The sequence below is a fragment of the Cavia porcellus genome, unplaced genomic scaffold (assembly GCF_034190915.1).
Source record: "Cavia porcellus strain 051 isolate PalLab524CR breed Dunkin Hartley unplaced genomic scaffold, mCavPor4.1 scaffold_15, whole genome shotgun sequence".
Lineage (NCBI taxonomy): Eukaryota > Metazoa > Chordata > Mammalia > Rodentia > Caviidae > Cavia > Cavia porcellus.
The window spans coordinates 21,723,798-21,738,146 of NW_026947498.1; the positions used below are offsets into that span (position 1 = coordinate 21,723,798).

Below are 14,349 nucleotides of genomic sequence, written 5' to 3' on the forward strand. Positions count from 1 at the left end.
TTTCTGTAAGTGCAGTTCATCTCAGTGGGGCTTTATGGAGCTGAACACGGCATCTGAGCCCCCCACCACCTCAGCCTCTCCGGCATATCACTCAGAACTGTAGGTTCTCTCCATATGAGAGTTAGAAATTCACTTTACAGAGTATGTTTTGCTTTTGTTGTGCTTGATCCTGTTTTCAGTTCCATGAGTGGACAAGAATGACGCTATTACATGTGTTTGATCAACAAGAAAATAACTTCCTAGAGGTACCATGATCTGCCTGCCACAAAATTTTCTGATCAGAGAACAAATGATTTTCTACAAACGCACAGAAAACCTGAGAGATTATAAACCAAGGACTGAATAAATGCAATCTGCCTTCTGGCCCATCTTTACTGTTTATGTTATCATTTGGTTTTGTCCTGTGTCTCTACGCTGTACTCTTCTGCTCTTTTAATCATGGAGTAGTCTATTCCCAATTAGAAAAGAGGGGCTAGAACATGCAGGTAAAGCAGAGCTTCAACTATATCTGAACACTTTACATTTTCTTTGGAATGCCTACAATTAAGATATTATCAGCAAAGTATTTACTACAGTAGAGATTCTATATTTCTTTTGGCCTATGCCTAACAAAGGGCCACATTTTCTATACTTTTCAGTAAAAGCAATTACTGAAGCAAATTCCTTCAAATTAACTTAATAACAGATTAACAGATAAATAAATGTATGATTACAGTAAGTGCCTTAAACCTATGATCTTAGAATAACAACAAAAATATAAAATTATAGTACAGTCTCACTAACAATATATATAGTAATAGATATTAAATTACCTTGCTGAACATGAAATTGTATATATTCTAAGATTCCAAAATACCATAAAGAAAAAAATGTATATAGGAAAATTCTGTTTATAGTAAAATCCAAACCATAATGTCACAGAAGAAAATCTCCAATTAACAAACACTTTGTGTTGGATGTTTTCAAATTTAGCAGGTAGCTACAATATACCCTCCACTTACTCAGAATAAGTAGCATTCATTCTATCACTATAGAATAAGGAAATAAATTTCAAAACTGCTAAACCAAATTTAATATATTGTTAGAAAAGTTTTCTTTTTCCTACCTGTATAGGTGAATAAAGCTTTTTCTGCATGATCTTTAGGGATATCCTGCAAAAGAAGTGGAAAATAGATGACATAAAAAATCTAAGAAAATTTTTAAAATAGCAGGACATCTTTAACATTATCAACAATGAGTGGGTGTCAGTGGTCTCTTTCCCAGGGCATCATCTATCCCCTCCTTGCCTAGACGCAAGGCTAACAATACCAACAAAGGACACATGAGCATTAGGATAAAAGCATTACATACGCATTGAGTATTTCTGTGCACTGTAGAGCATGAATATAGTGATTAAGACTCTTTACTGTTCATAACTTTAACCAATTTAGTAATTTTACTTCTGACACCTGATAAAGGTGGAAAACACTAGTTAAAACAACATCGTATCACTAAAATTAAGCCAAACAACTAAAGAAAACAAATGGAAAGAATTTCAGATTTAGCAATGTTTCTTTATGTCATTAAAAATATAGGTACTAAGCTTGTATTTCATTTTTGTGTGTGTGTGAGATAAAATTTCAGCACAGAGAGACTCAAGTTTGCCATGTAAAGGATTTCACAGAGATGTCATCTGGCACACAGAACTGCTATCAAGAAATTCTAGTGCTTTTCATTGAGACATAACTGGTCTTAGACTAGCAGGTAATTTAAAAGCAAACTGGTGCAGCTGTCTCACCCTCCAGATAAGCAAAGCAAAGTCAGCTAGTGCACGTCAGCATCAAGGATAAAATAATCATTTCGTGGTCCCATACTGGTTCTGTGGATTTAAGTTATTTAATTCTTTGCATCTTCAAAAGACCAAAAAGAAGCAGAGAGAGTAGAACATGCATTCTGCTCCTAAGTTATACCCTTTCAATGAAACTTCGTATTTCTGCCTGAATGAATGATCCATGTTCAACATTATTGCATCTGCTTCATTCTATACACCTTTCCTTGATGAAGAGAAATACGCAAGAATTGAAGGATAAGATTCTGGACATAAGCCATTTACAAATCAATGAGAGAAAGCAGGGAGACAAAGAAAATATGCTACCATGCTGGCAACACTAGTCAATAACATGACTAGCTGGATATTACAGAAATCATCCAGTTGTCCATTATGTAAAATATGTTTTCTGGTCAGACTTTGAACAACGACAAATCTCTTTTTGTTCTTTAACACATGCTTCTGTTTTGTCCTAAATTGACTGGTTATTATAGATAACAATGTAGTACTCCTCTGTTCCCTGACTGGACTGCTGATTATATATACATTAACAGTATTTTTATAAATGCTTTCAAAGATATTAAATAACCATGGCCCAGTTTGATTTGCTATTAACAGATAATGACCTCTGTGTTTACAGACAGTGCAAGAACAAAATCAACATTAATAAGCAGAGACTCCCTGCCTATTCTCTCAAGACCTAGAACTCTAAGAGAGTGGGATTTAGCAGGCAGCAAGACAATAGGTCTGGAAACATTTTCCTGTGCTGTAATGTTAGGAACAGCTTACAGGTGCCTCCTCAGAAACTGGTGTATTAGGAACCTGCATCCTCCTTACTGGACAAACATGATTAATTCATGTTTCCTTGCTGAATGTTAAAGGATTAATACGGTAAGTTTAAAAGTAACATCAGATGTAAAAAAGACATGAGATAAAAAAATTTAAGAAGATGAGACAAACAACTTGAGAGAAATTTACTTAGCCATAGGAGATAATATCTATAAGAACATAAAGCATTTAGTAGACATAGTTGCTGGATTTTATTTCATTTATTCAAGTCTCATCAAAACATTAAGATAGAATGCTGAGACACAATAATTTTAAGCAGTGCAACCCAACCACATTTTAAAAAATAGTGCTTCTTTCAGCAGCATATATAATAAATAATGTCACAGAATAAATACAAAGAAATGCATTCTTTGAAGTGTCAGTAATAATTAAAGTATGAAAGATGTCAGCACTTTTGTATTTACTGACACATGACCATAATTTAGCACTCACATTTTACAAACACATAAATTTATAAACACACTACTGTGGTCAGACACCATTATGCTTTACACTAGTAAAAATAGTTAAACTTTGAAATATACACTTCAAATCCATTATGTACTTTATATTCTCAAATGTTGACTAGAAAAAAAGTTTCATCTTTTTCATTATCTTCAAAATCAAGATCCTAACAAATACAGTGCAAGTTTTTAAGTGACATATATCATGCAAATGATTGCCAATTTAAATCAGAATTATCATAATGTGAAAGGTTAGATTTTTGCACAGTTAAATGCCAGAAGAGATAATTCCATATACTAGTGTTTAATATAAGATAATTAGAAACTATTTTTGTACACTACTCTGCTTTTTCACTGAGGGAGTATTTATTAAAATGCTACCAATGATGTTAAAAATCTATTTTAGAAAAAATAAATTTGGTCAAGATAATTTACAATACTGAGTATTCAAGCTTTCATTACTAAAACCTTCAGTTCTTCCATCAGAATAAGAGGTCACAAATTCGCATTCAATAGCAAGTTACAGTATGTGAAGAATTGGGGTAAAATTAAATATCAACATTTCTACTAAAAGCATATAGAAAGAAGCAACTTAGAAATGTCTAAACTATACACATCTGACACAAAATACATATTGTGTTTATAAAGAACATATAAGAAATTACATTTAACATAGTATTAAACCAAATTTTAAAATATAGACAGATCAAGTTAAATTTTTGATTGGATAAATTTTAAAGTATTATATTTTGATTAAAACAATTTATTATAAGGATACATGTTCTTTCGATTTTCTACAAAAATTAGTTTTGCCATTTTAGTAAAATTATCTTTAAAAAATTCCCACTTTTGTAGTTTCAGGGTTTACCCTTTGGTGTTTCTTTAGAACTCACATCAAGTATGGTTACTAACATAATATTGTTACTTCAAAACATATTTTGTGATGGAATACTTGCCTACTAGGCATGAAGATGAATTTAATGCCTAGAATCACTGCATTTACACATATACATACATATATGCATATATATGGTTAAAAACTAAAATTTAATTTAAACATGCTAAATACTAATTTAAAAATACTAAATGAATAAAACATGAATTATTTTTGTAAGAAAAAATCACAATATATATATATATATTTTTTTTTTCCCTTAGAGTTGTATACACTCTACTTTTTCTATATTCTACAATGTGAATAACCCAATTCTGTATTTTAATCTGAGTTCTAGGTAGGATGTGGATTACTATTAGCTCCTTGGAGTTGATCTTACTAATATTTTTATGAGAAAGTTATGCTTCTATAAATTGCACACAGCTTCTCATCAAAGCATATAAACACCTATCAGAATATATGATAAATTACATCTTAACTACTAAATTATTTATTTCAATTATTAAAATATAATAATTATCAATTAAATCATTAAACTTATTAAATAAATTATTAATTAAAATTATATTAAATTAAAATGATTGATTAAATTATTAATTAAAAATTAAACTAATTATTTAAATCAAATTTTGAAATATTGTCTATTTGTAGTATCACTGTAGAACCATCTTTATTTCCTAACTAGCATTCATAGAATGAATGGTCTATATCACAAGGCCATTGTGACTTTTCAAAAGCTTCAGTTCCCTCGCATAGGGATGGAGCACTTTGAGAACAGGATGATTTCACTAGTCACTGCATGGCCAAGGTATTGAGAAGATCTTTTCCCATGAAGTTTTATTAGCGATAGGACTAGTTTTCTGCCATGAGACCTGATCTTCAGTGATTTTTTTTTTTTGAATGACAGCTGAAACATCCCTGTTAGGATAGTTCTAGAAATGTTCTTAAACAACTTGTATAGCCCCAGCCGAGGTCTTGTCAGCTGATCTGAGACTAGCAATGACAGCATCCCAAGGACAGATTGTCAAGTTGTCACGTTCAATACCTTTCTGGAATAAAAATCTCCATGTGTGCAAAATGTGTTGTATTTTAAAATCACAGAGATCCAGGATGTGTAATTTTGGGCTATGTTTATTTTATATACCATGGCATAAGGGTAACTTTATTTGCACATATATGCATATCCTCTGAAAATACATTTTATTTTGACCATTAAGTTCATTACTAAGAAATACCAACTATTATTTTGCAAAATAAAAATAAATCATTTTATTCAGAAAGTCTAAAGTAAGAAATTCTTCCCCTTACTTGAATTTATATATCACCCAAAATAATAAATGTATAATCTAACGTCAATAGTGATAAGTACTATGAAGATATACACAGATGTAAAAGGTGGTATTAAGGTTTTCGATAAAGGGAGAAATTAGGCAGATTAAGAGGGAAAAGAACAAAAGATGCTACACTGCTCCCTGGGGGCCATAAGCTATTGCCCGAATTCTTTTTTTTTTTTTTTTTTTTTTTTTTTTTTTGACATTTAAGCATGATATTCTCCTTCAGGTCACCATGTGCTTTTGCTGTGATTTGGGATAATGATGTGCATTTTGCAAGACTTTACAACACTGATGTTTGACTGGAAAATATATGAAAGAGTAAACACCTGATAAGAAAGCAATGATTAATGAGAAGGGCTTAGAATAACTCAATGGGCTTCATTTAGCTTTGGACATTATGCCAAGTCACATGTTTGTGAAAACTCGTAACTATTATTTCCATTTAATAGATTTTAAAAGCACAGATACTTAGGAGGATTTGGTCATTTCTCAACATCATAAAGTTTATAAGGGTACTAAAAGCACTGTTTTGATCTGGAGCCATCTCTGTTGAGCCAAATTCCTCCAGTTCTACCATACTAATACTGACTCTGAGGACGGAAACTGTAAGTCTCCTACACTGTGACAGCGATTCTCCTCTCCCTTAACAACTAACAATATACCAATCCTAATAATTTGTTTGTGCTATGGTTTAAAATGTCTCAAGGCATATTTCCTACATATCTATTAACATTTAAATTCTGAAGTAGATATTATTCAGAAAAATGAAGGTCAGCGAGTATAATGATCATTCATGTAACTTCATTTAGAGTTGGCAGGAAGGTTAGTAGTTAGTCTTACATTTGTGGACTTGGGATCAATTTCTTTTTTATTGAATCACGCTGCCTCAGATTATTAGTAAAGGAAAGTCTTTACGATCCTGGAGTATAATCCAGTTTTCTACATGAGGCAGCTCCATGTAATAACAAATAAAACAGTTTAAAAATCACATTCTTTTAGTCTCTGAAATTATCATTCTCACTAAATTTATACATTGTTACAAACTTATTCCTCAGTATGATAAATCACTTGAGATACTGATATAACCTGTTACCTACATTTCTACATAACTAAAAATGGATTAATAACCAAATTTGATTATTACTAACTTAAACAAAGAACTTGATTTATCTCTTAGAAGTATTTCATTTACATTTTGTTGAAAATAAGAAAATACCAAGACAATGATATCAAATCAGTAGTCATATAAAGTCAGAAGCAGATCCTAAAACATTTTCACTGGACGATACTGTGCTTGCCTAATATATTTGATGTCCTGTGTTCAATCCATGCCATTTCAAACAAATTAAAAATAAAAATTAATTAGATAGCATCCAATATGCTCACATATTATCAAGAAAAGTTAATCTTTCTGGTTTCATCCAAGTCATCTCTAGGTGTACTATTTCTCAGCAAATGTGACAGTTAACCATTTTATTTTTGATTGACTGAATATTGAATACTGGGCCTATTTCTGTTGCTAGAACACAAAGACAAGCACAAAGGAAATGCCAATCCCTCTCATCCACAAGGCCCAAGGATGGTTATTACTTCTTTTCATGTTACAATTCATAGTTTTTTTCAAGCCAAACCAACATACATTGTTAACTTCTTGCCTTCTTGTATATTACTATCAGGGCAGACATACACCTGATCATGCAGAACATCGGTCTCAGGAAAGAATAAGACAGTGTGGGTTGTGTGCGGCTAAACTGATCATCAGCTGAATTGAACTCTCACACTGAACAGAAAGCAACAAGGCAGAGTGTAAATTAAGGTGTGCCAGGCTGGAGAATGAGACCAGGCAGAATTAATTGATCTGTGGTATTTGGAAGATTGAAAACACCTAGCCAAAACCCGTGATTCCTCTTCTGGTTATCTGGCAATATCCAGTTATATTGAAGGATATTATTTGGCCCACAGGTCTGAAGAGTACCTTAACGTAGGTGCTGGGTGACGTGACGCAGGAGCCTGTGGACTCTCACATTCTTAAAGGGCTTAAAAATAAACAGCTGATTCAAAAAGGTTTTTCTAGACAGCAGTACTTGCATTGAACCAATATCTTCTGATTAGAGATCAAGGGTAGGCCAGATTGAGAAGATGGAGGAGCACTGTATCTAATTCAGGATCTCGGGCTATTGGGTGAGGAAGGGGTGGCACACAAGATGTCTTTGTGATGACATTGGTGTGTATAAATAGAGAACAAAGCATGACTTTAGGATCAGCTCAGCCTAGGGTCTGTCAACTAGCTTTCCTGAGAGTTGTACATTCATCTCCAGTTCATCTATGTCAAGATGAGTCCTTTATACCATCCTCCATTCAAACAGTGCTGATTGATAAATATATCCTTGTATTTATATGCTAAATTGCACTTAGGAAACAAACAGAAACACAAAGTAGTCATATACTTATGCATAAACTAAAATACAGAGATGTTTTATTGTACATACATATTTCAATTATGTGTAGATAGAAATGGTGCATTTCTGTGTGCATGGCACATGGTAAGTGTTCAAAAACGCTAGTGGATAAATTAATTGAGCTGCAACACTATTTAGAAGAAGAGATTCTAATCTATGTCCCCACATATGATGATGCAGATTTATTAAAGCCAGGAATCAGTCATAGCTTTGGTCGGCTTTTTCCTTTTTTATTTTCCTATAAATGAAATTGGTTTGCCTGACTACTGTGAAACAAAGATAACAGAATTAATATTTCTATTTTCACATGGTTTGTTTCTCTCCACAAGCTCTATTATATTTCTGGAAAGTCTTCCATTTGTCTCCGTGGGTTGGATTGTATACATATTGTTTCATATTTTAAGACAAACACATTTATTTCAACACATTTCAAATCTAGGAATTGTATTTAGGCACTGGGGGAAAATGACTATGTTATCCATTGGTGTTTCACTGAATCAAGAAGAAATATTTCAAACTGGTGTATGATTTTCAAAAATATTCTCTGAAAAAGTATGAGATGTTCACTTAAGCTCATGCTCATAGGTCATATTACTGAATCAAATTATAAAGCATTTGTACTTTGACTAAGTCATCTTTCCTTTGATTTATCTTCTTGCACTCTTTCTAAATAATATGTATAAATGCACATAAACACATACACACACAAACATACTCTTTGTTCAAGGGTTGAGACAATTTGTATGTCTATATATCAGCATAAAATCTGTTTTTCTTTTTTTTTTTACAAAAAACAGGAAAACAAAAGTTTAGTAAGACAGGAAAAATTTGAAACTGGAAACTCTAAAATATATTAGTATAAGAACGATATTAGCAAATTTCTTTGCAACATATACAGATCTTATACCTATTTTCACATCTGCAAAATGCAAGTCAATTTATGATAGTTTATCACTAAGACTAGAACAATAATATAAATCACATTACAAAAATATCTTGAAACATTTTGCCTAGCTATTTCTCAATCATATAGAAGCAAAGCATGTCTATGAATGAATAAATAGTACTTACACCATGAAAGAAATGAAGTCAATGTATAATTTTTAAACATGAGCAAGGAAAAAGAAAAATAAAATACATGTAGCTCTGATAGGTGATAGTAATTTATGACAAAAAATGAAAGCAATAACAAAAACCAGATACTTTGGAGAAATGTCCAGAAAATGAATGAAAGAAAGAAAGATCTTCTTTGTGTCCTTGATATAATGTATCCAGTAAGTATGGCTAAAAATGCACAGTTCTCTTTAGATAATGTAGTTAGGCTTTTCATGTTTTCCACAAGAGTCTAAAACTCATATTTCAAGAGCAAACAATCTATGTAACTTAGTAGTTACATGGACTGGGAGTCGACTGTGACGATACAAACAGTGAACATCAGGAGTTTCTGAATTTTGTGTTAAGAAAAGCGAATTATGCGCTACTCATGTGCAAGTTGTTCTTAAAAGAATCATGTTTCAAGATAGATAAGCATATAATTGGAAAAATGACAAGTGAATGTAAACATAGTAAGAACAATTATTTGATAGAGCTAGGTTAGATACAGCAAGTTAATACAGAGACATCAATTAGAGTCATCATCTCTGTTGAACTCAGAAAGAAGTTGACAAGCTAACTCCATGAAAATGGGCATAATAACTGGAACTTGCAAGAAATTTTGGAGTGTGAAGAAAAAACACCCAGACCAAGCAGATAGTTTAAGTAAAAGTCAGAATGAGGAAATAGCATGGCCTAAAAAAGAAATTGTTACCACTGAACTATTACATAAAATACAAGACAGGGAATCACTGAAGATAAAATTAGAATAGCTGATAAAGGTCAGGTTTCAGATGATCTTGTATTATATTAAGAGTTTTATTTTAAACAATGTAGTAAACCAATTTATCTTCATGGATTGGTATCTGTTTTGAGAAACCAGATAAGTTAAAAAAAAGGCATTTCAATTGATTACTATTTTTTACGAATTCATAGCATCGATGCTGTAATTGTGGTTTCAGTGTTTATGTGGTATTATTTTTTTCCTATAGTGTAGATTACTTAGGCAAGATTTGGAATGGAGACGAGAAGTCTGGGGACTTAGTACTAGTTCCAAAGGGAAATGAGGAGTGTCATAACAGGGCAGTGGGAATGTGTAGGGAGAGAAAGAAAGTAAGTGTCAAGAAATGTTTAGGAGGCTGTATTGGAAGGGTGATGGGTTTAAGGACGAGATACACATGACTTCCAAATTTAGGATTGGGAAACAACTGGTCCCCTCTGGTGCCATCATTGCAGATAGAAAGTATATGGGCGACAACGCACAGGGAGATGAAAATCTGTTATACTTGGAGATTTCTGATACTGGTAAGACAGAATAGAAGGATTGTACAGGTGGCTCAAATAAGAAATCTTATTGTTGGAGATAAAACTTTCAGGACCCATCAGCATATAAGTGAGTATTCCAATCACAGGAGTCAATTTGCTCATCTAGATAACAGTGTTCAGAGTGAGGGATAAATGAATCTAAGAAAGAAAATGTTCATAAGAGAAACAAGGCACTAAAGGAAACAGATGAATGATAGAAGACAAAGGGCAGGAGATCCCAAAAACCCAATAGGAATTCATAGTGTACCAAGTCAAATGTAATAGAAAAATCAAATCATCTAAAAACTACATATTTCCCTTGAACTGAGTTATTATGTGCTTTTTAGGTGATTATTAGGTAAAGAAATAGTTTCAATGGTATATATTATAGTGGTAATATACTAGAATATATTGGAATATACTTATTCCAATGTATCATAAATGTAAATTCATATATGTATTCCAATAGATTCTAATATATTACCTCTATTATAGATATCTATAATTTATTCAATTTACATAAAACCTTCCATATACACATTAATTAAATAAATCAAAGACTATGATTTCTTCTGTGTACATATAAAGTGTAAATAAAACATTCACTTGAGAATAGGGTATTTTAAGCCATTTTAAATGCATAAACAGATGAAATATCTGTTAACTAAAACACAAACTTTAAGGAGCCTAAAGTCTAGTAAATTAGACATTAGATAAGATGCACTGTACGTATAATCATATATTTGTTTATTATTTATTGTTTACAACTATTGCTACTTATTATTATTACCTATAGAAATGATATCTCTAATTTAATTTTCTTTAAGAATCCTACAGGGCATGCTAATTTGTTTCATCTTAAAATGACTCCTTGAAACGTTTTTTGGATTAGGAGTTAGAGACATTTTATGCTACAATGAATTCTCTTTGAGCCACTATTTAAAGAGGTCAAGAAAGATAGGATCTGATTTTTTATGAAGCCTATAACATAGGTAAGACATATAACTCCAGATTAGTTTACACCCAAAACTCAGAGGGCAGCAAGCCACGTCCTTGGGCACGGAGCCCCAAAACTTTCTGTTCAAGATGTGCATTCTGAGCCTGGGCTTTCCCAAGCATGACTGTGAAAAGAAAACCCTGAATATTTGTTTCTAACCCACAAAGTGCGTGCAGATCACTCAGGAGTCTTCAAACCACACGCACCAAAGCCCATTCTAGGCACACGGAGTCCGCACACCCGGGAATGGGGCAGGGCCTGCGCCTTTGTGGCGCTGAGGTGCGTTCAGCAGGAAGAATCACCATCCACACAAGAGTGAGGCTCCTGCAGCTCAGTGATGCACAGCCCCTATTCTTGATTTAGCCTACGTCAATAAAATGTCATAACACAGGCAAAATTACCCTGGAATTGCCCTCACTCACCAGAAGTATGAAGCTTTCTGCACCCCCACAAGAGCTGCAAGGTCCGCAATAGATCGACATGTCTTCCCAGGAGCCCTTCCATGGGGGTTTAGCTACTATTACTAAAATTTCAGTTTGCGATTTTCCAGGTTTTCCAGGTAAAACCAAGAGAAAGAGATGATACACCCAAACAAAACAAAAAACTCATAATTTAAATAAATGGGCTTAAAGTGAAGTTATATTACATCAGCTTCTTAAGAACATTGTCATTTCACACACCATAACAAAGAATATATTAATACAATTTTAATAAGGATAGATATCAAATGAATTGTTCCACAAATTTAAATTGTTTATTAATTATATCTGCAACTTAGTCAAATTATTATCATGCTTTTTAGAATAATAGAGTGAAACCTAAGATGGGTAGAAATATATACTCAGAAGGACTCCTCCTTCCTCTCAGCTCATCTTCCACTTAGTCCCTTGTACTGTGGATACAAGGGTTTCTGAGACCCTGTCTCAAAATAACAAGATATAAAATAAAATAATAAAATAATAGATGGCCAGGAAGTAGTTGAGTGTAAAAGAAAGGGGGGGGGGAGAAAGAGACAGAGACACAGAGAGTAGGAGAGAGAGACAAAGAAAGCAAGGAAGGAAGAAAGGAGGGAGAAACAGAACAAAGAAAAGACGAAAGAAAAAAAAGAATAAAGTTAGAAAGGAGGATAACGGAGATGTGAAAGCTTGTAGCAAGGGGATATGCCATCATCAATGGAGTCAGAAAACATTATTTGAGAAAGCAACGCTCCACTTTTCCAGTGTAAGTAATGTAAATAGAAGCAGAGAAAATCAATAAGGATGAAGAGGGGGCATATAGACAAGAAAAGGGAGGATGGATACAAGCAAAATACACACACTGAACAACCACCCGTGTGAAACATCAGGAATATTGAAGGGAAACAGGTGATTGGGGACAATAAAAAACACAACAAGGAAAACTATGCTCTTAGATGTTTGCTAATTTGATGTTGCATTTATTTGACGATTAGGTGTGATTTTTTTTCTCTGTTACCATGAAATATGCTTACTCTAAAATTTCTGGAAAGTACAGAAAAAAAAAAATCCTGTAACTTTCTAAAAATAGTCATCCTATTTCTGCTCTGGTGCCCTACCCACCTGATAAGTATTCCTTCAAGAACTGTTCTAAGGAAACCAGTTCCTTTCGGAATCATCAGATTTATACACAGATTTGCTGAAGCCATGAACATGAATGATTGTTCCTTGGTGCTTTTGATCTAGCACAATTTTGAAAACTTGGAGAACAGAATCAGACACATAAAATACAGGCAAAGTAAATTTTGGACTTTCACGGAAAGAAAACATAGAATTTTTTAAAAAATGTTTAATGTCTTCTCCAATGAGAGCATAATAATAAGTAACTTGAATTTTACAAGTTATCCTCAACTGCCTCTGCAGAGAGGGGAGGGCAGGCAAAATTACCTCTAGTTTTGGAAGCACTGGTATAGTTGGTAGCAATTATACAATTTATAATTTTAGGCTTATTTAGTGATTATTAAATATAAATTAGTCTTTCCCCCACAAGATAATAGATGTTCCTATAAATATATAATATCCTCTTCTCCCTTACTGCAGTATTTTCAGCTTCTGAAATATTAAGAGTATTAGCAGATGTTATGGCTGTGTCTAGATGTACCCCAAAGCCTCATGTGGTCACAAGTGGGGCTTTCTCAGAGGTGGCTGAATCAGAATGTGTGATAGATTCATGGCATAGTGCTAGGATTATGGGAGCTGGTTTAAAGGTGTGTGATTATTAAACCAGTATACTGATTGGTTTGGCACCATCCTAATCCTAATAGTCTATATAAAATAAAAGGGACAGAAGAAGGTTTGTAATCTCTCTCCTTTGCTTTCCGCCTTGTACTTGACATGAACTGGTTGTCTTGTGCCACGCCAACCTGACTTGGAACTAGCCCGTTGTCAACTGAACCTTCCGCACACTGTGAGCTAAATAAACTCCCCCTGCTCTTTAACTTTGTTTTCAACTAGTTTGCCTCAGCAATGAAAGTAAAGTAATTAAGACAGCAGGCACTTAGGTACCTTCTTGTTCAGTGACTAATCTAATGAACAATTCTTTTCCCTCATACCTGGATTAAATATTTTTAATTGCTTCATTAACTCCATGTATCTTTCCACAACTGTTTCTAATGTACTTTAATTGCTTGATTTATGTGTCAGTCTCCTTCATCATCACCTTGACCATTTCATGAAGGCAGGGCAGGCACTGAATTCTTCTTTATAGACTTACTTTCCAACCTAGTGCCTAACAGAAAAATGAGTATCAAACGACAGAGAGGGTGAACAGCAACTGTGCTACAGGCATCAGGCTCATCTCATGGAGCTCTGTATATCTCATTTCATCTTCATATGAAACTTGGAAGGAAATGACATACTCTCAGTGCTCATGGAGTACTAGAGGAAAATGCAGGTTAAATTATATACTCCAGGTCCGATAAGATCTAGTTAGAATCTTCAGTTTCAGAGCCTGACTCTAAAACCCACAGCAGCTCTCTGACAACACAGGCAGAAATTTCTTGGGTTGCCTCAAGCATAGTAAGTGAATTGGAAATTTTAAATGAAGAATGACTGAACTTGTTTTCAAATAGGAGTAACATTCTAAATTACCTGGGCCCAAGTAGTAGTCCATGAATAAGCAAACAAATCACTCTAGATTAAATGACTTTCTAGA

At 33.4% G+C, this 14,349-nt stretch overlaps 1 long non-coding RNA gene across 20 annotated transcripts in view; it reads right to left on the bottom strand.

The window, feature by feature from the left end:
* LOC101787661 (uncharacterized) overlaps positions 1-14,349 on the bottom strand; it is a 432,599-nt gene that overhangs the window by 112,670 nt on the left and 305,580 nt on the right. For all 20 annotated transcript variants that reach the window (XR_010039364.1, XR_010039365.1, XR_010039368.1 and 17 more), the window contains one exon: positions 1,106-1,151. This is a non-coding gene — a long non-coding RNA (uncharacterized LOC101787661). The remainder of the gene's footprint in view (positions 1-1,105; positions 1,152-14,349) is intronic.